Source organism: Carcharhinus amblyrhynchos, chromosome 20 (assembly GCF_965287045.1).
Source record: "Carcharhinus amblyrhynchos chromosome 20, sCarAmb.v2.hapA, whole genome shotgun sequence".
Classification (NCBI taxonomy): Eukaryota; Metazoa; Chordata; class Chondrichthyes; order Carcharhiniformes; family Carcharhinidae; genus Carcharhinus; species Carcharhinus amblyrhynchos.
The window spans coordinates 17801487-17828815 of record NC_137343.1 but is presented as its reverse complement, the minus strand read 5'-3'; positions in this window follow the sequence as shown (position 1 = coordinate 17828815).

The following is a 27329-nucleotide window of genomic DNA, read 5'->3' as shown; positions in this document are numbered from 1 at the left end:
CGAATTAAGAGGAAAACTCTCCACTGGTTGGAATCATACCTAGAACAAAGGAAAATGGTTATGGTTGTCGGAAGTCAATCATCTCAGTCCAAGGATATAATTGCAGGGATTCCTCAATATAGTGTCCTATGTCCAGCCATCTTTAGTTGTTTCATCAATGTCATTCCCTCCATCACAGGGCTTAATTTAGAATATTCACCGATGATTGGACCAAGTTCAGTACATTCATAACTCCTCAGATTCTGAAGCAGCCACATCCACATGCAGAAAGACATGGACAATATTCAGGCTTGGGCTGATAAGTGGCAAGTATCATTTGTGCCACACAAGTGCCATTTCCGTCCAACAAGAGAGAATTTAACCATTTCCCCATAAGGTTCAACGGCATACCATTGCTTATTCCCCACTATCAATATCGTGGGGGCTGGTTACCATTTATCAGGAATTGAACTGGGCAAATCATATAAATATTGTGGCTACAAGGCCAAAGCTGGGAATTCTCTGTGTTATTCCCTTCTTGACAGCACCATGGGTATATCCACATCACATGAAATGCAGCAGTTCCAGAAGGTGGCTCAGCACCAACTTCTCAAGGCAACAAATGCTGGCTTAGCCAACACCTCCCACATCCTGCAAAAGAATAAGCAAAACCAAAGTAAGAATAAAGCATGATGGAACAGCCTGCATTACCTAGCCATTGGAAATGACAAATATGTAACAAGCTCAGGCAACTCTGCAAATGCTCATCACTAACATCTGGGGACCTGTTAGGAGGTATGATCCATAGAGTAGTTATGTAACAGTTTGACATAATCATACACTCAGAATCAGGGGCAAAATTTTGTGGTCCCCTGCCAAGAACTTGCAGGCAGACAGTCCAGTAAAATCCTTTAGGTGGTCTTTCCACCTCCCTCCTGTAATTTGTATCTATATATGTAATTTGTAATATTGTAATATCTGTAATTTGACATAAGACATGTGAGGCCAACTGAGGCCCTGTAGTGAGCAAATGTTCGCCATTTAAGGGCCACTTCCATCCAACCTAAAGTCTGAGACTGCTGGGAAGAGCCCTGGGGCAAAGGTTGCTGACAATTTATCCTGCTCATACCTTGGCAAGGATGGGTGGTGCTTCCCTCAAGAGCTCTTCTTTCACATTGGTTTATCTCCTACAGGACTTTTCCCCCACATCTGCGCTCCCCCCTTCTCATCTGATGTTGAACTCCAGGACTTAGTCCCAAGCCAGATACTGCTGGGTACAGAATTGCCCACTAATCTGATTGACCAGCATTTTTGCTTGAGGCACGACATCCAGCTGAGTGAAGGGCAAACACACCATCTCCAGGCAATTCATGTCTCCTTGGCGCATTAAATAGTTGTGGGGCTACTGTGATCAGCAGGAATGTGTTCCCCACTGACTCTTCAGGTGGTATGGTAACAGACTCCGCCACTTGAAAAATCCTGCCCTATGCCTTTATGTCCTGGACTGCTGCATTACCATGTATGGATTACTCAGTTCTGTCTGTACAGATTCACCAGAAGTGGCAGAACAATGAAATACATTTGGGAGGCAATGGCCCTGAAAGTACTCAACACTGACTCCGGACTTCAGGAAGCTTCATGGCAGCAGGCCAATCATGGTAAAGGAAACCTGCTGATATCCAACAGCTGATGAATCAGTATTGCTCTATGCTGAACAAGAAAAATTGAGGTTAGCAAAGGTACTGAATATATCTTGCGGGAAGGCTGAATTTTACCATCAGGAGCAGTGGATTATTCTACCATGACTAACCAATGGCAAGTGGAAAGATAACCATTACAAGGGAAAAAAACTACCTGAGCTAATCCTGACCAATCTATCTGTTGCAGAGTGGGGGAGGTGGGGAATAGTGGTATCGTCACTGGATTAGTGATCCAAAGACCCAGGGCACCTAGGTTGAATTCCCAACAGCCAGATTGTGAAATTTGATCTCAATAAAAATCTGGAAATGAAAGTCTAGTAGCTACCATTGTTGTAAAAACCCATCAGCTGAAATTTTACCATCCTGCCCACCAAAGGAACTGGAGGAGGTGAAGGGCAAAGCATGGGAAGGTCCATTGACCTACAGCAGGATTTTATGGTTTTGGGAAGAGAGTGACTGAAAAATTCTGCCCATCTAGATCACAAATGTCCTGTAGAGAAGGAAATCTGCCATTCTTATGTGGTCTGGCTTTTTTCTTCAAAAGACACATTGTCAATTATGAAATACCCTCTGAAGTGGTCTCACAAGCCACTCAGTTTGAGGCTACTTTTGAATAGGCAATAAATGCCAGTGGCACCTCCATCTCATGAATGAATACTGTTTGTGACGATATTAATAAGTGACCAAAACATGGTCTTCATATTGAAGTGATGCAGGATAAGTTCAGAACAGATGTAACAACAACTGAAGTCCATAAAGCACCATTGTGGACCATCCAGTAACAGTAGAATAATGTTCCACTGCAATATTGAACCTTATGATCCAGTACATTTCTCATTCTACCATTACCAGGCCAGGAATCAATTCTGGTGGAGTGTAAAAGAGCATGTCAGGAATAGCACCAGATGCACCAGAAAATCAGATATCAATTTGGTGAAGCAGGACTACCTGTGCAATAAAGCAGCTGAGCAATATGCTACAGTCACTAAGCAATTCCACAACCAACAGATCAGATCAAAGGTCCCCACTCCTGTCACATTCAGTTGTCAATGATAGCAATTAAACAAATAACCAGGAGAGGAACTTCCATTCCCAACCTTAATGATAGCAGTAGTTCAGTGTAAAAGGCAAGATGTTCCAAGTCTTGATCCATCTCAGATTCCTCCTAAGTGCCTCACCATCACAGAAGCCAGTCCTTAGCCAATTCAATTCAATCCATACAATATCAAAAGCCAAGCTGCACAACTGGATATAACAAAGGTTATGGATCCTGACAATATCCTGCTTATATGTTGATTATCTGTGCTCCAAAGCTAGTTGTGCCTGCAGCCAAGCTGTTCCAATGCAGCCACAGGACTGGTATCTGTTTAACAAAGCAGAAAATTGTCCAGTGTCCTGTCCATAAAAAGCAAAACATATCTTCTCTCGCCCATTACTGCCCATTAACTGAATCTCAATTATTCATCAATTAGTAAAGTGATGAAAAATGTCATCAAAACTGCTGTTAAGCAGTTCTTCTCACCACAAACGTGTTTAACAATGCTCAGGTAATCTTTTGACATCAAGTCAAAGATGGGCAAGAAAACCTCTTGTTAATAAATACTTACCCTCAACTGATGAATCCAAACTTCTCAACATTAAGCATCACTTGGAAGAAGTATGGCGGATAGCAAGGGCACAGAATATACTCTGGGTGAGGGTCTTCAATATCCATCACTGTCTCCATTGTGTTGTGGGCAACACCACTATACTAAATTGAGTAGATGCAGAGTAGATCTAGCAGCTACCAGCAGCAGAACTGCTGTAAAGCACAATCTCCAATCTCTTGGCTTGTCGTATCCCTCACCCTACACTATCATCAAACGAGGGAACTAATCTGGAGTCAATGTGGAGTCTAGCATAGCATATCAGGAATAAGACAAGGTATTCCTAAAATTGAGATGTCAGCTGGGTGAAGTTTCAACACAGGACCAAAGGTATGCAGAAGCAGCATCCCAGAACTTTGATCAGATCAAAGGACTGTAGTTTTATCATACCCACACATGATGGTTGGCAAATTAAATAACTAAACAAAGAAGGAGGCTCCACCAACGTGACCATTTTATATGATGGGGGATCCAGCACATCAGTGAAAAACACAATTACTGAAGCATTTTGCAGCCAAAAGTGAGGAGCTGATGATATATTTGGAACAATTCTGAGAGTCCCAATGTCATAGGCTCTAATCTTTAGCAAATGTGCATTACTCTATGTGATATCAAGATATGACAAGCACACCAAATTGGACTATAGTACGAAAGATCTGTGCCCGGGTCAAGCTGTTTCAGCATAGTTACAACACTGACAATGTGGAAACTTGCCCCAACATTTCCTGTCCAAAAAGAAGCATAAATCCAATCCAGTCAATTACTGCCCCATTAGTCTACTCTCAATTATCAACTAAGTAATGGAAGGTGTCATCAACAGTACTATCAAGTGACAGTTACTCAGCAATAACCTAACTGCCAACACTCAGTTAAGGTTCTGTCAGTTTACTCAGCTTTATTACAGCCTTCGCCCAAATGTGAGTGACAAGGCTAAATTCTGGAGATGGGATTTGAGTGATTCCCCTTGAAAGCAGACAGCATTTGACAGATTGTGGTAATAAGGAGACCTTATAAAATTGATGTCAAGGGCAATCTAGGATCTTAGCTCATTCAAAAGACGATGGGTGTGATTGTTGTGGGTCAGTCATCTTAGCCACAGGACATTGTTGAAGGAATTTCCAGTCATTGTTACCAGCCAAACTATCTTCAGCTACTTCCACCAGGAGATCAGATCTAAGAAATGTGGCTGATGATTGCTTCAGCTCCATTTGCAACTTTCAAATACAGAAGTAGTCCATGTGCAGATGCAGCAAGATCTGCACAACATTCAAGTTTGGATTATAAGTGGCAACTAACATTTGTGTCACACAAGTGCAATGACCATTACTAACAAGATAGAGTCTAACTATTTGTCCTTGATGTTTAATAATGTTGCCATTGTTGAATCCCCCAACAATAACGTGGACTGGGTTTACTGTCGACAGAAAACTTAAAAGGTCTAGTTGCACATGCATATATAAAATAGTGGCAACAGCAGCAGCTCAGTGGCTGGGAATTCTCCCCAAAGTAGATGTCCACCATCTACAAGGCACAAATCAGAAACGTGATAGAATACTCCCCAGTTGCTTCAAGAATTGTAGTCCCAACAACTTTAAAAAAGCGCAACACCATCCAAGAAGAGGCAGCACACTTGCTCAGCATGCCATCTACCTTGTTAGACCTTAATTCCCTGCACCATTGATGCACAGTGACAAGAATATATGCACCACGTACAAGATTCACTAAGCAACTGATCAAAGCTCCTTAGCATATCTTCCAAACCCTTCTCGTTTACTACCTAGAAGATCTCCAGGACACTGCAGGTTCCACACCAGATCATATATTACCCTCATCTGGAACAATATCACCATCCCATCACTGTCATTGGGCTAAAATCTCCCTATCAGCTCTGTAAATGTACCTACACAAAATAGACTGCAACAGTTCAAGATGGCTGCTCACCATTAACTTTCAAGTCTACTTAGGTGTGGAAATAAACCCCAACAACACTAAAACCCAAGAACAAATAATATAAAAGATTTGAATTCTGAGAGGACCACTTGACCCTAGATATCACTGAAGCCTTAGTCTAAACATGGACTCAAGCTGAATTCCAGAGGTGAAATCAGAGTGACTGACCTTGACACCAAGGCAGTACTAAAGTAGTGTCGCAACAAGGAGTCTTAGTAAAATTGAAGTCAAGGGGAAGTCAACAGAAACTTGCTACCCACCACAAAGGAAGATGGTTGTAGTTGCTGAAGGCCACAAATATGTTGTAAATGTTCCTCAGGACAGTGTCCTTGGCTCAAATGTCTTCATCAATGACCGTCCCTTCATCAGAAGATCAAGCAGGGATATTCACTCGTGATTGCAGGACATTCAGTTCCATGTGCAACTCCTCAGATAATGAAGTAGACTGTGTCCACATAAAGCAAGATCTGGGTAATTATCAGGCTGAGTTTTCTTTCAGCATTTCTTCACACACGTCTTTTTCACCCATTTTCCATTTGGGGAATAGTGGGGAAATGGTGGAAGGATTCCCAGGTTGTTTATTAACCCACTGAATCGCAATATGAAAGCTCCTTATGTGAGTGACAAGTCCTGGCATTGGACATAAACCCAGAAATTCTGGGCTGGAGGTAGGGACTGGGCCAGAAGATCTTCTGTCTGGAGCTGTAGTGGTAAGTAGCAAGTAATGTTAGTGTCACACAAGTGGCAGGCTATGACCATCTCCATCAAAGAGTCTAAACATGTTCCCACGGCATTCAATGGCATTACTATTGCCAAATGACCAATTGTCAACAATGTTAGGAGTCACCATTAACCAGAATCTTAACTGAACCAGCAAAATAAATACTGTGACCACAAAAGCAAGTCAAAGGCTGGGTATTTTGTCATGGGTAATCACCTCCTGACTAACCAAAGTCTTTTTGTAATCTACATGGCCCACGGCTCAGCATCACATTTTAAAACGGATTAATGGAATGAACATTAAAGGAATAAATTAAAGTAATGTTAATTATTTTGTTCAAACTTTTTTTAAAAGTAAATATTATGTTAAAATTGTTAATATTTCAGAATAATTAAAAATGCTTGGAGCAAAATGCATATCTCATCTCAAACACAACATGGAATATTTTATCATAACTGGTGTTTTGTATTACAGGTATTAAAAGTAGATGACTTAAGAAATTTAAGCTTTGTGAAGGTCCCTGTGACTATTCAAAACAAACTTTTGGGAACATACTACAGAATACAACACTGTAAAGTTCACAAAGAATAGTGAATATAGTAATAAAATATACCTGGAGATGGGCGTACAGCAGCTTTAGAAGCCGTGGCTTCTCTACGTTGGTGTGCAAGCACTGCATCTAAAATATATTTAAAACATAATATAGAAACACATAAGTCATCACCTACATCTGATGTCCAGTTAGTGTCCAGTAACAGAAGTGCAATCATGCAAGTCTGTGCAAGGTACGTAGGAAGATGTCACAATTATTTCACTCTGCAAACTCAACCATCACCTCAACATCTGACCTTATTAACAACATGTTAGATATTAGGAAACAAAAAATATCCTCTACACTTTTGGTCATAACATTCCTACCCTGCCCCACCACAGCTGAGCTATACATGCATAATCAAAGCCATTGGGCAATAGGATGATTACTGAGTGCATCATAAGAATATTCAAATAAAGGTTTAAGTCTCCAAAAGGGCCTGGGTCTCCTTACAATGTGTTCCACAATCATAATAATGTGCTAATCAACCTTGCCACATAGACAGTCTAGCATTTGGAAGAAGCAAAGCATGAGTAGCAGTCATCACTGGATAAGGAACAAAAAATTGAAGTTAAAGATAAAGCAATAGGAAAAAGGAACTTGACCTAAATGCCTCGCTGCAAGATCTTCAATTACTCAGCAGTTAATTACTCAGCAGTTTTGGTATTCTGCTTAATTCCTCCTAAACATTTACACAAAATTTAACAATCATTGCTAAATCATCATTAATCCTGCATTAAGGGACAAATAATCCATTCAGTCAACTTCTAAGTCTATAATGTACTGATAACATAAATTCAGAAATTGCTATAAAATCACACTGAAGACAAAAAGGCCAGATAATTGCGAACATGATAATAGCTTTATATTCACTTCTCATCCTAGTGTGAACACAGGCTGTCCTCCTTATAACCAGGTTCCCAAAATATAATTACCTGAATAAGATTTAGGTAAACTTTCGCCTGTTGAAAAAGACAAGTATTTAATTTTTACAGACAAATGTTATTTTTAAATATCCCCCTTTTCCAATCTCCTGAAAGTCCTGACTTACAGGGGAGAATCTTCCATCAAGTACCAGCAAACTGGTAGCATACTTCCTTGAGCCAAAAGGCCTTGAAATCACACTCAACACTAGGGATTTCTGTATCTCTTCTAGGCTTGAGTGCAGCATTGCTGCATGTGAAGCTATAAGTATGTTGCTTCTCACAAGCATTGGACATCTCATTGTACTTTATTACAATGAAGTAAAATCACTGTTGTAATGTAACCCAGCACACAGTAAGCTTCCACAAACAGCAATATCATAATGACCAGAAAATCTTTATTTTTGATGTTGGTAGCTAGGACACCAGGAACCACCTCCCCCACCGCACCCCCCACCCCACCCATGCTCTTCTTTGAAACAGCGCCAGATCATAAACTTTTACATCCCAACTGAGAGAGTAAACTGGGCTTCAGTTTAATGTCTCTTCCGAAAGCGACAAATGTGCTATCAACTCAGCCACATTCGACACTTGGGCTGAACAGACTATGTTTATGCTGTACATTTCTATAATACTCTGTACTAAGCCCTTTGCCAAGTTGGGACCAGACTCATCTGTTCTCCTTGGTATCTCATTAAAAGGTCTGTTATCGTTTTTGTGGGTCTCAATTTCTGTCGTCCTTGGTGAAGATCAATAGAGATTGCTGGAGGCAAAGCTGTTGGTAAACTTTAACATTCATTGTACATTTTTCTAACTACCCACAATAATTCGCAGAAGGGCTCAAATTGAACTATCTCAGCATAATCTGTTGCCAAGTGATCTTACATCACTGATGATGTGGACTGTCTATTTACAATAACCCTTTCCTTTGCATCACCACCAAGTTTCTGACTACTAAATACATAATTTATATTATCCTACAATTCCGTCCCATGTCGCTGCTGTCATCCCTGGTTCACAGAGTTAACCATTATGATGGTTTCACCAATCTCCCTGACCTAGGTTTCAACTTTCTCGGAAACTGAGCTCTGGTTCATGTGCTCTCTCACGTTGTACAGTATGTGAATCTTCAGAGACTATTGTTCTCTGTTCAGGTTATCTTCCTGAAAACAGGGGTAGTTAGTCCACTCCATTGACTCTTCTTCTTGTAGGTGTCAGTGCACTTCTGTTTCTTCTTACTGTTCTATTCTCAGCCTCTACAAGGTAAGATCGTAAATGTTTTTTCTCCAAGATTTGGCCTTTACAATTCTGCTCACAAATCCAGACTGATTCATATGGTTGGGTTCTGGTAAATCATACACTCTATGGCCTTGATTATAGCTTCTTAGTTGATTTGTATGGTTCTCAACCTCATAGAACATAGAACATTACAGCACAGTACAGGCCCTTCGGCCCTCAATGTTGTATTGAGCTATGACCAATCCCAAGATCAAGCTATCCCCTCTCTAACATTCTGGTGTGCTCCATGTGCCTATCTAATGACTGCTTGAAAGTTCCTAAAGTGTCCGACTCCACTATCACAGCAGGCAGTCTATTCCACGCCCAAACGACTCTGTGAGTAAAGAATATACCTCGGACATCCCTCCTATTTCTCCCACCATGAACCTGACAGTTATGCCCCCTTGTAACAGCTACATCCACCCGGGGAAACAGTCTCTGCACGACCACTGTATCAATCCCTCTCATCATCTTATAAACCTCTATTAAGTCGCCTCTCATCCTCCTCCGCTCCAAAGAGAAAAGCCCCAGCTCCCTCAACCTTTCCTCATAAGACTTATCCTCCAAACCAGACAGCATCCCGGTAAATCTCCTCTGCATTCTCTCCATCTGCCACATCCTTCTTAAAGTGAGGTTACCAGAACTGAACACAATATTCCAAATGTGGTCTCACTAACGTCCGGTATAGTTGCAACATAACCCCATGGCTCTTAAACTCAAACCCTCTGTTAATAAATGCTAATATACTATAAGCCTTCTTCACGGCTCTATCCACTTGAGTGGCAACCTTCAGAGATCTGTGGATATGAACCCCAAGATCTCTCTGTTCATCCACATTCCTTAGAACCCTCTAATCTGCATTCAAGTTTGTCCTACCAAAATGGATCACCTCACATTTATCAGCGTTAAATTCCATCTGCCACTTTTCGGCCCAGCTCTGCATCCTGTCAATGTCTCTTTGCAGCCTGCAAAAGCCCTCCACCTCATCCACTACTCCACCAATCTTGGTGTCGTCAGCAAATTTACTAACCCACCCTTCAACCCCCTCTTCCAAGTCATTGATAAAAATCACAAATAGCAGAGGACCCAGCACTGACCCCTGTGGTACACCGCTGGTAACTGGCCTCCAGTCTGAAAATTTTCCTTCCACCACCACCCTCTGTCTTCTATGATACAGCCAGTTACATATCCAATCGGCCAAATTTCCTTCTATCCCACACATCCTTATCTTCTTCATGAGCCTATCATGGGGGACCTTATCAAACGCCTTACTAAAATCCATGTATACAACATCAACTGCTCTACTTCCGTCCACACACTTAGTTACCTCCTCAAAGAATTCAATCAAATTTGTGAGGCAGGACTTACCCCTCACGAAACCGTGTTGACTATCCCGGATTAAACTGCATCTTTCCAAATGATCATAAATCCTATCTCTCAGGACCCTTTCCGTTAACTTACCGACCACTGAAGTAAGACTAACTGGCCTATAATTACCAGGGTCATTCCTATTTCCTTTCTTGAAAAGAGGAACAACATTTGCCACTCTCCAATCCTCTGGCACTATCCCCGTGGACAGTGAGGACCCAAAGATCAAAGCTAAAGGCTCCACAATCTCATCCCTTGCCTCCTAAAGTATCCTAGGATGAATCCCTTCTGGCCCAGGGGAGTTATCAACCCTGAGGTTTTTCAAAATTGCTAATACATCTTCCCTCAGAACATATACCTCCGCCATCCTATCAGCCTCTATCACGCACTCATCCTCAGAAACATGGCCCCTCTCCTTAATGAACACTGAAGAAAAGTATTCATTCAACGCCTCACCTATCTCTTCTGACTCCATGCCCAAGTTCCCACTACTATCCTTGACTATCCTATCCTCCTTCTTCCTTACTTTCTATATTTGCACAGAAGTGTGCATGGAAGAACAACAAGTTGACTAAGTGATTGTCTTTCCATCAGAACTTCTGATGGAGTCAAACAATTCTCAAGTGGTGTAGAACAGTAGCTCAACAGTGAGCTCAGTAAGAGACCAGGTGTGTGGAAATGATAGTGAGTGACTGCATCAGGTATGGAGATCACTGCAGGTGACTGAGTGAATGTGTACAGGGGAGTGAAAGAGACTGGATGAATGTGTGGAAGTGAGTGAAAGATATGAGTGAGTCAGTGAGGGGACAGGCGCAATTGATGTTGCCCTGTGATCAGCAGCTACTGGCGTTTTCACCAACTTTGACTGGTTGTGGGAGCATCTCAGACAAGCTAGTACTGTGACTGGAGATAGAGTGTGGAGGATGCCACTTTTTCAACATTACACCAGACAGGTCACGGAATCACAACTGGCCGACCTGAACAACAATTGCAAATATAGGTCTGGTGGTGCATGTACAGCTGCAGCGTTCCTGCGAGAGTTTGTTCAAGTCCCTCATTGGGCTCACCTTGACATAGATGGTGTAATGAGACTGAGTGAGTGGGGAGTGTGAGAAACTGAATGTGAGAAACCGAGTGTGTTTGTGATGGTGAGTGCAGAGACTGAGTGAGTGGTGGTTTGTGAATGCACCTAATGCTTAGTTTCAGGCTTCTCTATCACTCATTCTCACCACCACACACCAACACATAAACATGCACGTACCCACACATCACCCACATCCATTTTTCCTCTCGTAATCTGATCATTTTCATTACTAATTATTTTTTAATGCAACAATTTAAAGCTCTCAGAAATTGTTACTTTCCTTAAAAGCTCAACTTCTTTTGAAATTCAGTTCATCATTGTGCCAAACCTTATCATTTGAAATTTGCTGTTTGGCACCTTGAGTGAGAAAAATATTTAAATGTCCCCCCCCCACCTCACCATCACCAAAACCCCTCAAGCCTGATGTAGAATGACATTTAACAACCACGAGGAATGTCTTCCCCTTGAATTCCAAAAAGATCCATTCCAAGATATTGCCATGGTCTGGATAGAAATGAGGATACCATTTTTGCTCCTTATGAAAGGCTGCACAGGTGATGGGGTTTGACATCATTTCTTCTAACGATTGTGGGGTGTCTGACCACCAAACAGAATTTCAAGTACTAGCATGATACTTCACAATGCCTTGGTGTCTCTGAAATATTCTCTAAAGAATCTTGACTCTGACAACTTTTGGTATGACTAAACATTTACTGCTTCAGAATGAAATTAATTGGAATATATTCCAACCATCCTTTAAAACAGTATTCCTGACTGTGTGCACAATTTTACTGCGGCAAAGTTTCAGCTCTCCCCTCCTCTTACATGGAGACATTTGTGGCAGGACCTTCTTGATGCTGATGCAGCCTTTTGACTGCAGAAAATCTAATGAAATCTCTTAAAGACTCCTACAATAATGCAATCTTGAATTCATTCATCTTTCAGAGCTCCACATTTGCAATATAAATTGATAACAAAGGAATCTATGTGCTCTCTCAGTCTTTGCACATCTACTGAACTTCGTCTTTCTATAATTGTGCTTCTTATCAGGCTAAAATATGTCACAAAAGCTTTTATAATATATTTGCATGACACTGTTTCTTCATTAATTCTCTGACCATTATGTCATGTACATTACTGCCTATGGCATAGATAAGGACCTGTTCCAAAGCGGTTCTCTGCCTGATAAAATTAGGATGTCATGCTGCCAATTCTTGGCATAATCCTGACCTTCCGTTTGTTCAAAGTACTCTAGTGTATAGAGTTTGCATGCTCTCCCCATGTCTGTGCAGATTTCCTCCGGGTCCTCCGGTTTCCTCCCACAGCCCAAAGATGTGCAGGTTTGATGGATTGGCCATGCAAAATTGCCTCTTAGTATTGAAAGATGTGTGGTTAGGTGGATTAGGCATGGTAAATGCACAAATTTACAGGGATTGGGCTGGGATGGGGGAGTGCAGGGTGGGCCTGGGTAACATTCTCTTTTAGAGAGTTGATACAGATTTAATAGGTCAAATGGCTTTCTTCTGCACTGTAGGGATTCTTCTGCATGGATGTTCTTCACTCTAACCTTTCTCTGAGTTCTGCTGGTGTTTGTTTCCATGCTATCCTTCCTTTGGAGATACTTTGCTTACTGCCTTTTTAGTCACTGAGCCATTGGCCATTGACTGGGTGCTTTTTCCATTGTCTTTACCACAGTCACCATCTGCTATCATCACTTTTTGTTTTAGCTTCCACTGTTCTTGGTAAGGATTGCTAAGAGACTGTTAGGCACAAGCCTGTCGGTAAACTTTAACTGTTATTAAACATTTTTCTAACTATGTACAAGATAAAGCTTAGCATGAAGCTTCACATTGAACTTCAACATACTGTTATCATGTGATCAGCATCCTGATGAAAAGATGCCAAACTGAACACCAACCTCATGGAAGATGTGCCACACGAGGCCAGATGGATTTGCCCATTCCAAGATATACTTTCTATTGTGTTTTGAGCATACATAATTATTTTCAACAATGTAAAACTGTTGCTCTTAAAGTCATAGAGTCATCCAGCATGGAAACTGGCCCTTTGGCCCAACTCTTTCATGTCGACCAGGTTTTCTAAACTGAACTAATCCCATTTGCCTACGTTTCTTTGGCCACTGCATCCTTCTGGCCGTCTGTCATCCACAGGAAGACTAAAGTAAAGTATATTCATTAGTCACAAGTAGGTTTATATTCACATTGCAATAAAGTTATTGAGAAAATCCTCTAGTTGCCACACTCCAGCACCTTTTCGGATACACTGAGGGAGAATTTAGCATGGCCACTTCATCTAACCTGAGACCGGAGCACCTGGAGAAAACCCACACAGACAAAAGGAGAATGTGCAGACTCCACACAGAGTAACCCAAGGTTGGAACTGAACCCAGGTCCCTGGCGCTGTGAAGCAGCAATGCTAATCACTGTGCCATAGTGCCACCCCAGGAGTAGAGCGATGTCAGGGGATTATGAATGCTGGAAGTGCAATCATAGAGCCATAAAGTATTGAGGACAGCAAAAGATAATACAAAGGTTGGGCAAATCTAGTGTATTATATAAATTCAACATAACCTCCTTGTTCTTGTATTCAATGACTCTTTTAATAACACCTAAGATACTGTATGCTTTATCAGCCACACTCTCAACCTTTTGTCATCTTTGATGATTTATATACACATCCACAATGGTCTCTCTGCTCCTGTACCTCCTTTGGAGTTGTACCCTTTGTTTTATATTCTCTCTCTATGTTTTTCCGACCAAGATGAATCACTTCACATTTCCCTGCATTGAATTTCATTGTCCACTTGTCCATCCATTCCACCAACCTATGTTCTGTTGAAGTTTCACACCATTCTCCTCACAGTTCAAAATGATTACAGGTTTTGTATCTGCTACAAATTTTGAAATTATGCCCTGTGCAACAAGATTTGGTCATTACTATTTAGCAATCCTGTGCATGGGGGACATTCTGACCGTAAGCTATTAAAGACCTGTGAAATCTCATTCTTCATTTATATTTTTTCTGAAAAGTTTATAGCTTTAGAAAATGCAGGCAATATATTTTGTACCATTTCTGTACTTTGTAAGAAATATTCCAAATATAATGCAAGGACATATATGGCAGCCATTTGAAGTCACGAGCAAATAAAATCAGACAAGATGTAAAATGAGCTTCCAATTCACTATCATAAAGTGTGTGCTACTCTTCAGGGCTAACTTCACCTTTAATGAATCCAAATCAAGATGAAAGTTGAAACTTATTATTTGTCCCTGAAGAACCAGGTCTGTAAGCACCAGTATCCCTTAAAGATCTGTGACACCTATCAGTGAGGCAAGATGTAAGAATTGTAAGATCTCCCTGAGTACCTAACACAAACATGTAAGATCTGCCTTCTGTAGTCACAAATTAGCTGGATGATCATAGTGAAATCCTGTTCAACTGATGAATTTCATTGGCTGCTGTCTGAGAGCTCTCAAGGCCACATATGTGAGGTCGATGGTATCCTGCACTTGCTGGAAACCACATACTGCTAAGAATCAAACACCATTAGCAATCTGGTTTCTGACATCCATGTAAATCTAGAAATATTGGTGAGCTTTATTGAAAAGGTCATCTGTGATCATCCTTATGCATTTGTTTGTTGCCAACTGGAAGACTGTATTCCTAGAAGGTCCCACTGACAAAAATGTTTCGTATGGTGGTTACTTCAAAGGCATGGGCATGGGTTCCTTGCAGCGTCGGCTCTTCATGGAGAAGTCGTCAAATGTGACCCACCACATCCTTGGACAAACAAAGATGCTTGCAGCATTGTCTTTTGCTCATCTCATACCTGATTAACATCCTTTATATAACCATAGCCAAGCCACTGATATTCACTGTATTTGCCCCTCTCTGGGAGCATACTGAACTTCTCAGGGCCCTGCTTTCTTTTGTTGCTCAGGCCATAGTTCCTTCCAATCAGGGATGGGTCCTTCTCTTTATTCAAATTAGAGCTATTAACAAGGTAAAGTTACTTGCAGCTTGCATTCTCCACTCTTTGTATCTGTTTTTCAGAAATCATTTTAACTTGCTCTTGACTGGTTTCCTGATATTTCTAGGAAAGGAAGCCAGTGCAAAGCCCTTGGCCTTGCCTCAATCTAGACAAGTCATCCCCAGGCCTTGCTGATGAATCATATTCCAGGGGACCACAGGGTAGCTAGCTAGCTGATCATTTCCCCCAGACACGGCTGCGCGTTCACGAAAAGGATCTTGATCAGGCTGAATGCAACCGTGAGTGAGAATCCACCATCAGGAAACTGTTAGCTTGTTTCAATGAGCCCAGACACTCAATACAGAAACCGTAGCCTTTTAATGATGTCATGACTTTAGGCATTGTGTGCTATAAACAATGAAAATTGAACTGGGAATATGAGACTTGGAGAGTGCATTTAGCTTCTGTCTAGCACCTACGGTCTTGAATATTTTAATTCCCGTTTTTACATACTCTGTCAGGGACAGATGGCCAATTACACAAACTCAAATATAGTCCCAAAATGGAATGGATTTTTCCATGAATGCAACCATTAATCGAGAGGCAATGCTCCTTCAGTGGGCATTCAACACTCAAACTAGTATTCAGCTGAATCTTGTTCTGCATTGGTTCAGCACATAATTTATAGAATGCCTATTCATTCAGCCTAGAAATACCCGAATTCCTCCCACAAACTTTAAGACCCCTCCCACGGTCTTTTTTTCACACAGAGGGTGGTGAGTGTCTGGAACAATTTATCAGAGGTAGTAGTGGAGGCGGGTACAATTTTGTCTTTTAAAAAGCATTTGGGCAGTTACATAGGTAGGGGTGGTATAGAGAGATAAGGATTAAATGCGGGCAATTGGAACTAACTTAATGGTAAAAACTGGCCACATGGACAAGTTGGGCTGAAGGGCCTGTTCCACACTGTAAATGTCTATGACTCTAAGGAAGAGCCCTGGTTATCCAATGCCTTCCTGGATGCATGCCTCTATGCAACTTGGCGTGGAGGAAAGTCCCATTCTCGCGGAATGTAGGAGGAAATCAACTCACCACACTAAAAACCTATGAATAATGGAGGAAGTGAGTAGTTGCAGGGTTATTCGCTGCAATGTCAAAAGAAAATCAGTAACCTAATACATGCTGACAAGGTGAGTGCAGGGCATAATATTAAGCTTGCAACCTTAAATGTGACTAATGCTGAATATGAATTGGGAAAGTGGGTGGCCAATAGGTCAATATTAATGTCCAAATGGCAGCATTGGTTGTCATATACATTGTAGCATCTACATAGAGGAGAATGGTCAGTCAGAGTTGTCTCTTGCGCTGCCGGTACTGAATGGCTGAATGCAGGAGCCATCCCTGTGATGCCATGATGTACAGTTAGGCCACCAGCATATAGGCAGAGTGTACTTCTATGATAAATAATGAATGTCTTCTATTTATGTCATGCTTTCCATGATCACTGGCTGTCTCAAAGTGCTTTACAGCCAATTATGTACTTTTTGAAATTTAGTCACCATTTTAATGAAAGAAGCATCAGATAAATGTAGAATTGGGCAAGTAATATCTAAATTTACATGTCTGAAGCAGAAAATAACTCACAATATGCAAGAATACATCTTATTAAAACTTACAGGATATTGCGAGGTTTGGATAGAGTGGACATGGAGAGGACGTTTCCACTAGTAGGAAAAATTAAAACTAGAAGGCACAACCTCAGGCTAAAGGGACAATCCTTTAAAACAGAGATGAGGAGGAATTTCTTCAGCCAGAGAGTGGTGAATCTGTGGAAATCTTTGCCGCAGAAGGCTGTGGAGGCCAGGTCATTGAATGTCTTTAAGACAGAGATAGATAGGTTCTTGATTAATAAGGGGATCAGGGGTTATGGGGAAAACGCAGGAGAATGGGGATGAGAAAAATATTAGCCTTGATTGAATGGCAGAGCAGACTCGATGGGCTAAGTGGCCTAATTCTGCTCCTATGTCTTATGGTCTTCTGGTCTAAGAGCCTGATTTAAACAAATTGGTTAAATTCAAAAGCCTATTCTGATTCAAATTGATTGGCTGAATTCAAAAAAATTCAAATGCCTGAAAGCCTGTTACAGAGGCAACCCTGCTGCTTGGGCTTCCAATACAAATGTTTCATTCTGGGATCCTTACATATTTTTTAACTTCCTAATCACAGAAAAAACAGCGCCTTTTTAAAGAAACCATGCAATACTTTCACTTCAGAGTTTTACAGTTTTTTATAATTTTACAAACTCCAAATTCTAACATTTTACTCAATGTCGCAACAACAAAAACAAAAATTTTCAGAGAGACAAATTCAGGCTTAATAGCCTACCACAGAAAATATTATTGTATCATCATACCAACAAGGCTAAGGTCATTGGCTACTAAGGCCACTGGGAGCCTGGGCTCCAATCTTACCAAAGCCAATGATGAAATTTGAATTGAGTAGAAGACTGGAATTAAAAATCTGATATGACCATTTAACCATTGTCATAACAACGCATCTAGTTCACTAATGTCCTTTAGGGAAGGAAATCTGCCATCTTTACCTTGGTCTTGCCTACATTTGACTTTTGAATACCCTCTGAAATTCATTGGTTTAGCAGGGTATTCAATTAAAGGGCAATAAGGGATAGGCAATAAATGCCAGCCAGCGACACCCACATCTCATGAATGAATTTTCAAAATGGGAAGTAAGTCAATGAAATGAAGTACAGCAATCAAGACCAGGCTAAAATGTACCTTACTTGAAATGGGTGGCCAGTGAGTGGCATACAATGGCATTATAAATGAGGGGAAAGAGGTGCTTTAAGTTAGGTTTACTGCAAAAATTAAAGTATGCTAAGTGGGTAGTTGAGTATTTTTTCTTCTGTCCTGCCTCCAGTATTTGATTTTCAGTCTGTTGCAGGTGTAGTAGATAAATCAGCAACTGGAATTATTACAAACTATGTTTTATCAGCATATTAAGTACCGTACTGTTTTATCAGGATTGCAGGATGTGGGAGCTTCTGGGTACTGGTGTGAGCTAAGGCAAACACACCTGCAGTAAACTCCTGATCTTCAGGCAGTGGATGCAGAGGGGGCAAAGAGGGAAGAGCACCGTTTTGTGGGCCTGTTCCCAGGCCTAGCCAACTTGACCATTAATAAGTCCAGGCATAGAGGGTCATTCATCCTGCCAGCCACTCTTTCATGATTGAGTATCCCTGGAAAGAGAGCATATAGAATCTGTCGGTACCATCAAGGCTTCCATGCGCACATAGCAACGCAAGAACTGGGGTGTGTTATTTTGATTTAATGTTGTCACATGTATTAGTATACAGTGAAAAGTATTATTTCTTGCGTGCTATACAGACAAAGCATGCCATTCAAAGAGAAGGAAAGGAGAGAGTGCAAAATGTTGTGTTACAGTCCCAGCTAGGGTGTAGAAAAAGACCAACTTAATGCAGGCAGATCCATTCAAAAGTCTGATGGTAGTAAAGAAGAAGCTGTTTTTGAGTCAGCTGGTATGTGACCTTAGGCTTTTGTATCTTTTTCCTGATGAAATAAGGTAGAATAAAGTATGTCTAGGGCGCGTGGGGTCCTTAATTATGCTGACTGCTTTGCCACTGAATCACATTTTGCTTTGCTATTTTGAAGTTTCTTTTGAGAATCTGTTTACCTTGATGCAGTACCCTTCTAAGGAATTATATTTTTAATTAATCCTCCAGATGCTGATTTAGTTTATTTGGTTCGTGAGAAGAAATACACCTCCAATAAGCATTTGCGGCTGCAGGACTTTGGCGCAGTTATTGAACTGGAGGCTGACCTGTGGACACTGTGGCAGGGGAAAGTTACCTGGATGCTTTATTCCAAGAAGTCATCACACCTCTTAGGATAGGTTCTACTGACTTGGTCAGGGACAGGAAGGTGTCCCAGAGAGGCAAAAAAGGAGACCCAGAAGGCATGATAGTGGAAGCATCAGCCTTTGTAATTGTTCAACAGGGTTTGACGTCTTCTCAGTTTGTTTGGATGAGAGAGAAGCCTACAGGGTGAATGAGTTAACTGGCCATGGCACCATGGCAAAAGAAGCTATTCAAATAGGGAGACTTACAAGGAATGTAGTGGTAGTAGGGGACAGTGTAGTCAGAAGGATTGACACAGTTCTGTGAGGCAAAGAGCGTGAGTCTAGACGGCTATGTTGCTTGCCTGGCATCAAGTTTTGGGCCATCTGCTTGGAGCTGGAGAAGAACCTGCAGTGGAAGGGGGAGGACCCAGTTGTCATGGTTTATTTAATTACAACAACATAGATAGAACAAAGAAAGAAATTCTATATGGTCAATATGAGGAGCTTGGCACAAAATTGAAGAGCAAAACCTCAAAACATGATAATCTCCATTTTTTTATTGTCACAAGTAGGCTTACATTAACACAGCAATGAAGTTACTGTGAAAATACTATAGTCGTCACACTCCCGCATCTGTTTGGGTACACTGAGAGAGAATTTAGCATGGTCAGTGCACCTAACCAGCACTCGACTACCTTCTTTCGGGCGGTTGGAATGGTCTTTACTGAACCATGCAGGGACTGGGGTTCCTGCGAACCACAAAGTTGAGAGGGTTTTAAGTAAAGTAGTGAGAGCAAAGAATCAAATTTGGAGACATGTGGAAAATCAAAGAGTAGAGAGGTCAAAAGAGAGATAATAATACTGGAAATGAAAAACCGACCATGACAAGAAGGGATAGAGAGTACAAATCTAACAGCAAATCAACAGATAAGACTAGAGGTTATAAAAAGAACAAAAAAGGATAAAATGAAGAGCTCTGTGTCTGAATCCATGAAGCTTTTGATACAAAACAGATGAACTCAGAACATACATAGAAATAGTAAGTACAATATGATAGCCATTACTCAGACACGGGTGTGAGAGGACATGGATTGGGACCTGAATATTGCAGGGTACAGGGCAATTAGGGAGGAAAGGAAATAAGGAAAAGGTGGAGGGGTGTCTCTATTAAATAATGATGCTATTAAACCAAAAGAAAAGGATAACCAAAGTTCAGGAAACCAGAATAGAACAAAGAACAAAGAAAATTACAGCACAGGAACAGGCCCTTCAGTCCTCCAAGCCTGCACCGACCCTCCTGCCCAACTTAACTAAAACCCCCTATCCTTCCAGGGGCCATATCCCTCTATTCCCATCTCATTCATGTACTTGTCAAGACGCCCCTTAAAAGTCACTACCATATCCGCTTCCACTACCTTCCCCGGGAATGAGTTCCAAGCACCCACCACTCTCTGTAAAAAATCTGCCTCGTACATCTCCATTAAACCTTGCCCCTTGCACCTTAAACCTATGTGCCCTAGTAATTGACTCTTCCACCCTGTGAAAAAGCTTCTGACTATCCACTCTGTTCATGCCCCTCATAATCTTGTAGACTTTTATCAGGTCACCCCTCAACCTCCGTCCCTCCAGTGAGAACAAACCATGTTTTTCCAACCTCTCCTCATAGCTAATGCCCTCCATACCAGGCAACATCCTGGTAAATCTTTTCTGTTCCCTCTCCAAAGCTTCCACATCCTTCTGGTAATATGGCAACCAGAATTGAACACTATATTCCAAGTGCGGCCTAACTAAGGTTCTAGAAAGCTGTAACATGACTTGCCAATTTTTAAACTCAATACTCCGGCTGATGAAGGCAAGCATGTCATATGCCTTCTCGGCTACCTTCTCCATCTGCATTGCTACTTTCAGTGACCTGTGCACCTGTACGTCCAGATCCCTTTGCCTATCAATACTCTTAAGGGTTCTGCCATTTGCAGCATATTTCCTATCTGTATTAGACCTTCCAAAATGCATTACCTCGCATTTGTCCAAATTAAACTCCATCTGCCATCTCTCCACCCAAGTATGATCTATATCCTGTTGTATCCTCTGATGGTCCGCATCGCTATCCGCAAATCCACCAACCTTTGCGTCATCCGCAAACTTACTAATCAATCCAATTATGTTTTCCTCCAAATCATTTATATATATTACAAACAGCAAAAGTCCCAGCACTGATCCCTGAGGAACACCACTTGTCACAGCCCTCTATTCAGGAACGCACCTTCCACTGCTACCCTCTGTCTTCTTTGACCGAGCCTGTTTTATATCCACCTTGCCAACTCACCTCTGATCCCACGCAACTTCACCTTCTACACTAGTCTGGTATGAGGGACCTTGTCAAAGGCCTAACTTAAGTCCATGTAGACAGTATCTACTGCCCTACCACTGATGTAAAGCTCACCGGCCTGTAATTATCTGGATTATTCCTCTTAAACAAAGGAACAACATTGGCTATGCTCCAATCCTCTGGGACCTCCCCTGTAGCCAGTGAGGATCCAAAGATTTCTCTCAAGGCCCCCAGCAATTTCTTCCTTTGCCTCTCCCACCATTCTGGGGTATATCCCATCAGGCCCTGGGGACTTGTCTACCTTAATGTTTCTCAAAAACCTCAATACCTCCTCCTTTTTGATCTCAACATGACTCAAACTATCTATACATATTTTCCCAGACTCATAATCCACCAAGGCCTCTTTGGTGAATACTGACACAAAGTACTCATTTTATATCTCTCCCATTTCGTCCGGCTCTATGCATAGATTCCCGCCCTTGTCCTTGAATGGGACAACCCTCTCCCTGGCTACCCTCTTGCTCTTTATATATGTATAAAAAGCCTTGGGATTTTCCTTGTGGAAATGTGGAAATGGTTTGGGTTGAGATGAGAAATGGTACAAGCAAAATATTACCTGTGAGAGTCATGTACAGGCCTAATAGCAGTAACCACATAATAGGGTGGGGCATAAATGAATTTGAGCTTCTCAGAAAGGCGAGGTTATAATCGTGTGATATTTTAATCTTCATAGAGCCTGGAAAAGTCAGAAGGGCAAAGATAGCCTAGGTGAGGAATTCATAGAAAGTTTTGGGACATTAGTTTCCAAGTGCACGCTCGGCTTCCAAATAATCAGAGAGACTTAGAAGAGCAGATATTAGATAAATCTCAGAGAAGAGTTAAAAACATCTGCGGAGCAAGTGTTGGAAAAGGGGATTAAAATAGATAGGTATTTGATGGCTGACCTCGATCACTTTCTTCTTCATTCAGGGCAAGCTGACATGCAAAAAATGGAAGCAAGCTCAGTCTGGAGGAGAAACAACAGAGGCCAATTCCCTCACAGGATTCGAGGAGGCTGCAGCTGACCTTGCTGGCTGGATTGCTCCTGTGATGACGAGGAAGTTAGCTTCTGCCAACATCCATTACAGATCTCAGTTCTATCATTTCATCAGTCCTGACAATCCATGTGTGTCAAATGTACTTTGAAATGGTTTAATCTCATCACTAAAACTGACATTTTTTTTCCTGCAGGAAATCCACAGTTGAACACTACTGCAAATACCTGAAGCACATCTGAAGACAAGGGGGCTCACAAAGTACCATCACAGCACTCATTTCACCCTCCACCAGCACAGACACATACGTCGATGGGGCACAGCTCTGGGGAAGAACTCACAGGCATGTTGTACAAAACTCTGTGTTTTAACTTCTAATAGTGAATAAAGACACAAAGTCAACTTTAAGGGCATGATCTTACTGCTGCATCCCGCCAGCCAATGGGTGGGGCAAGCCAGTGAGATTGCACAATTCCTTCCCGATTTCTTGCCTTCCACGATCTTACTGGCACCAGATATCTGGCAAGGTCAGCCTTGCACCCATTTCTGGCACAAGGCTGATTAAATTGTTTAAATTTATTTAAAATGGCACTTACATTGATTTAATGAGCCGGGAGGAATTGTCCAGACTCAACTGCCTCTGTGGCCTCACCAAGAGATGTTCTCTCCATTGAGAGTCACTGCTGGTCCCCAGCAATGTGGACCAGTCATGATGGCCCCACCGGTAGAATCGGACGCCATTGAGGCTCCAAGGGGAAATCAGGGACACGGATGTGCCTCTTGGGGACTAACACAGTAAAAAGTCTGACAACACCAGGTTTCAGTCCAACTGATTTATTTGATAGTAAATTCACTAGCTTTCAGGTTAGCCCCTTTGTCAGGTGAATGGAGAGTTCTGGCCTCAGACAGAGCACATAAAGCACAGACAGTTTACAGATTACTGATTAGAATGCGAATCTTTACACCTAACCTGCTGTTCAAGTCTTAAAGTGGCTAACAATGTGTGTGGAAGGAGCACTGATCACAGGTTAAAGAGAAGTGTATTGCCTCCAGACAGTACAGTGAGTGAGGTTTTGCAAACCCAGGCAAGTCACGGGGGTTACAGATAGTGCAACATGCCAGCCTGGCAGGCAGGGGTAGCTAATCACAGGCGGGGGATCCAGGTGAGCGGGGGGAATTAGTCCGGGCAGGTGAGGGGGGATCATGATAGGCTGTGGAGGTTTCTATGTTTAAGCCATGCAGGGTGGCTAAGAGCAGCAGAAGCTGATTGGTCTCTGCTGCTTGAGACCCATGCATGCACAATAACACCCTCTGCTGCTCTTAGTTGGTGTTCAGGAGACTTAAACCTTGCCCCATCCCCTTACAGGCAAGGAACAATTTCTGCTGATTTATCATGCACTGAGTGCATAAAATAGCAGCTTTGAACTCACCTGATCTGAAACACTCCTGTTTTCTCGCCCGTCCTAAACTTAGAATTTCTTTGGTAAGATCGACTCCCAAATGTTTAAACACAATTTCTTTATTTAACACATTAGGTACCAAACTCAAACATACAACAGTTACAAGACTTTAACTCTTTTACTGAACTTTATCTCTTAACTGAACATTTGCTCTTTAACTGAATATTAACTCTAATTCAACTGAAAACAGATGCTACCTGGTTTAGAACAAAATGGCCAGGTCTGTTCCCCATATAGATTCTGTCCTCATGCTCTTTCTCTGAAGATGTTCTTCAGGGCACTACTGTGATGGTTGATCTCTGAGATATCACTTGGAGACAAAGGGCTGATAATGTGCCTTTATTCCCATATTTTATTCCCATACTGTCCAAACCTAAGTTCTGAGACATCCAGCCAATGGCATAACTAGAAACCCATCACATTGCTCAACCAGGCCAATGAAATTACTTGTTTGCAGCACCATAACACTCATCCAAGCATGCATATAAGATACATAGCTTTTTTGGCACCATCAGATCTAACTCAATGTAAACAACTTCCCATATTTGGTCAACACAGGAAGTGTCAGGTCACAGCTTACAAACCAAACCACAGCAACATTATGGCCTGCACATGTTTTTAATTATAAGTCGACTGAAAATCCAAGCATGCTTAACTATCAGCTACAATTGTTCTTTAAAGCCAATATTGCCATTATTGTTGTTAAAATCATTGTTGTAATCGTTCCTTTTCCATCCACAGATACCTCGCTGCAGCATTCAGAGGCAGCGGAAGTCCAGGTATCTGGTATTCAGGAGGCTCTTGGAGGCCAGCCACCCACTCAGTCCCTGTCAGAGCATCCTCTAGAAAGGTCTGCTGGCTCACTGGTGGAGATGCAATGGCAGGCAGCTGAACATCAGGCAGAGAGATTCAACAGTCAGCAGACCGGAGCAAGCGATCAAGGCATCCATATGCATTTTGTTTTATGCTGTGCTTCTAATAAGCTAGTTCCTCAAGGCTACCATGGGAAGGTTGGCAATCCCATTGAAACCTTAAGATAAAAGCAAACAAAAACAGAAAATGGTAGAAAATTTCAGCAGGTCTGACAGCATTGTGGAGAGAGAACAGAGCTAATGTTTCAAGTTTGGATCACTTTTTGTCAGAGCTAAACAGAACTAGAAATCGGATGAGATTATACTGTTGCATTGGGGGGGGTGGTGTAGGGGGGGAGATGGAGCAGTAGAGGCTGGATAGACATCCAGCAATAGGTGGAGGCTAGGAAGGGATGGAAAAAGATGTCAAGACAAAGGCAATGTAAATGGTGGTGATCATGACTAAGAAGGGAGCTAATAGTAGCACTTTAACAGATCAGTATGTGTTAATGGCAAACCAAAGGTAAGTGGTCTGATAAAGGTCAAGCTGACAGTTAACAGATAGCCCTCATGGGAAACGTTGGTCCAACGGGTCTTGCCAATTTGCACTCGGTCCTTCAACTCCATGATCACAAATGCTGTGGGCACCATCAAGACATAGGCAATATGGGAACAAGGCACTTTGATCACTCTTCAGGAGCCTGGTCTCTTACAAAGAACAAGCTGGGGCCTGATTGGATGAGTATCAGCTAGATCCTCCCTGGGGCATCAACTGAGGACACTCCAAAGGTGTGCAGCCATTCAGACTCTGTCTGTACCCACACTTACTCCAGCAGCACAAGCCATCAAGGGTGCTTCTGCCCCTGAGCAGGAGACCCTTATGAGAACATAAGAACATAAGAAATAGGAGCAGGAGTAGGCCATCTAGCCCTTCGAGCCTGCCCCGCCATTCAATAAGATCATGGCTGATCTGTCGTGGCTCAGTTCCACATTCCCGCCCTCTCCCCATAACCCTTAATCCCCTCACTCATCAAAAACCCATCAACCTGCGTCTTAAAAATATTTAGCGAGGCAGCCTCCACCACCTCAACGGGCAGAGAATTCCAGAGATTCACTACCCTTTGAGTGAAGAAGTTCCTTCTCAACTCCGTTCTAAACCGCTCCCCCCTTTATCTTGAGGCTGTGCCCCCTAGTCCTACTGTCCTTTCTGAGCGGGAAGAGTCTCTCCACCTCTATCCTATCCATCCCATTCATCATCTTATATGTCTCAATGAGATCTCCCCTCATTCTTCTAAACTCCAACGAGTACAAGCCTAGTTTATTCAGCCTCTCCTCATAGCTCAACCCCCTCAACTCCGGTGTCAGCCTAGTAAACCTCCTCTGCACTCCCTCCAAGGCCAAAATATCCTTGCGTAAGTACGGTGACCAAAACTGCACACAGTACTCCAGCTGTGGAGGCTAAGGACTTCCAAGGCTCAGGCCAGCATAGGATGTTGTCAAGATAATCACAGTTGTTAGGGTGTAGCAGGCAGCAGGCAAGGTGTAGTAGTAGGGTTAGGAAAGTTAAAAAATGTTGATGTTACCTCTGGTTCACAGGTACGCTATCACTGTAAATAAATTGCATTTATTGAAACTCATTAGATGGGAATGTGAATGTTCAGGTGAAAGTATTCTGATTTTGTTCAATAGATTCCTCTTGAGGTTCAGCTGTCCTCACACTTAGTCAGTGTCCCATTTTAAGATTAACATCCATGTGACATGAACTAAGTTGAAACTTGTCTCCTGACCCTTGTGTACTGTCAGACATATGTATGTCAATCTTTATTCGGAGTGCATGCTGAGTAAGTTTTGAACCGTCAAGTGATGGCACTGCTTGAGCACAGGTCATCAGCACTGATACTCTAGCAGCATCTGGGTCTCTTTACTGTAAGTGTCCAAACCCAAGACAAGATGAGATAGCTAAGCTGGTCCACATCTCATTCACAGCAGTGTTTTTGTCATTAAACGGCGCTGAAAGTGTCAAGCCTTGTCTGATTTTGTTGCCATTCCTCAGTGCCAATGGGAAGTCTCCAACACTGACATAATATTAGGATATCTTAAGAAATGTGAAATATGTGATGGATGAGGTCTCCAGTCAATCATAGCCATGCCGGCACTGCGTTTCATTCATTTGTAAGTAGGAAACGCTTCAATGATAAATCCTCGGTGTGGTGAGTTGTCTCTGCTCTCTGGGTCTCTCCTCCTCACCTTCTTGTTTATGTTCAGTGTCTCCCTGGCCATGTGCCCTGGGTAGTGCTTGTTGCTGAGAGCACATGCTGACACCTCTCCCTCCTTTGCCTCCTCCATTGAATGACAATTCTGAGAAATTAGCCTGGAGCTCTGGATCCAATTGCATTTTTGCCTTCACTATATGAAAAAATTCAAATGTAGAAATAGTTAAAGGGGGCAGAAAGGGAAGTTGCAATTGTGAATCCAATGGGAGATGAGGGGCTATCAGTTTTGGAAATGTTGACAGCACTGTGTCTGATGCAACCGTAACCCCTGAGC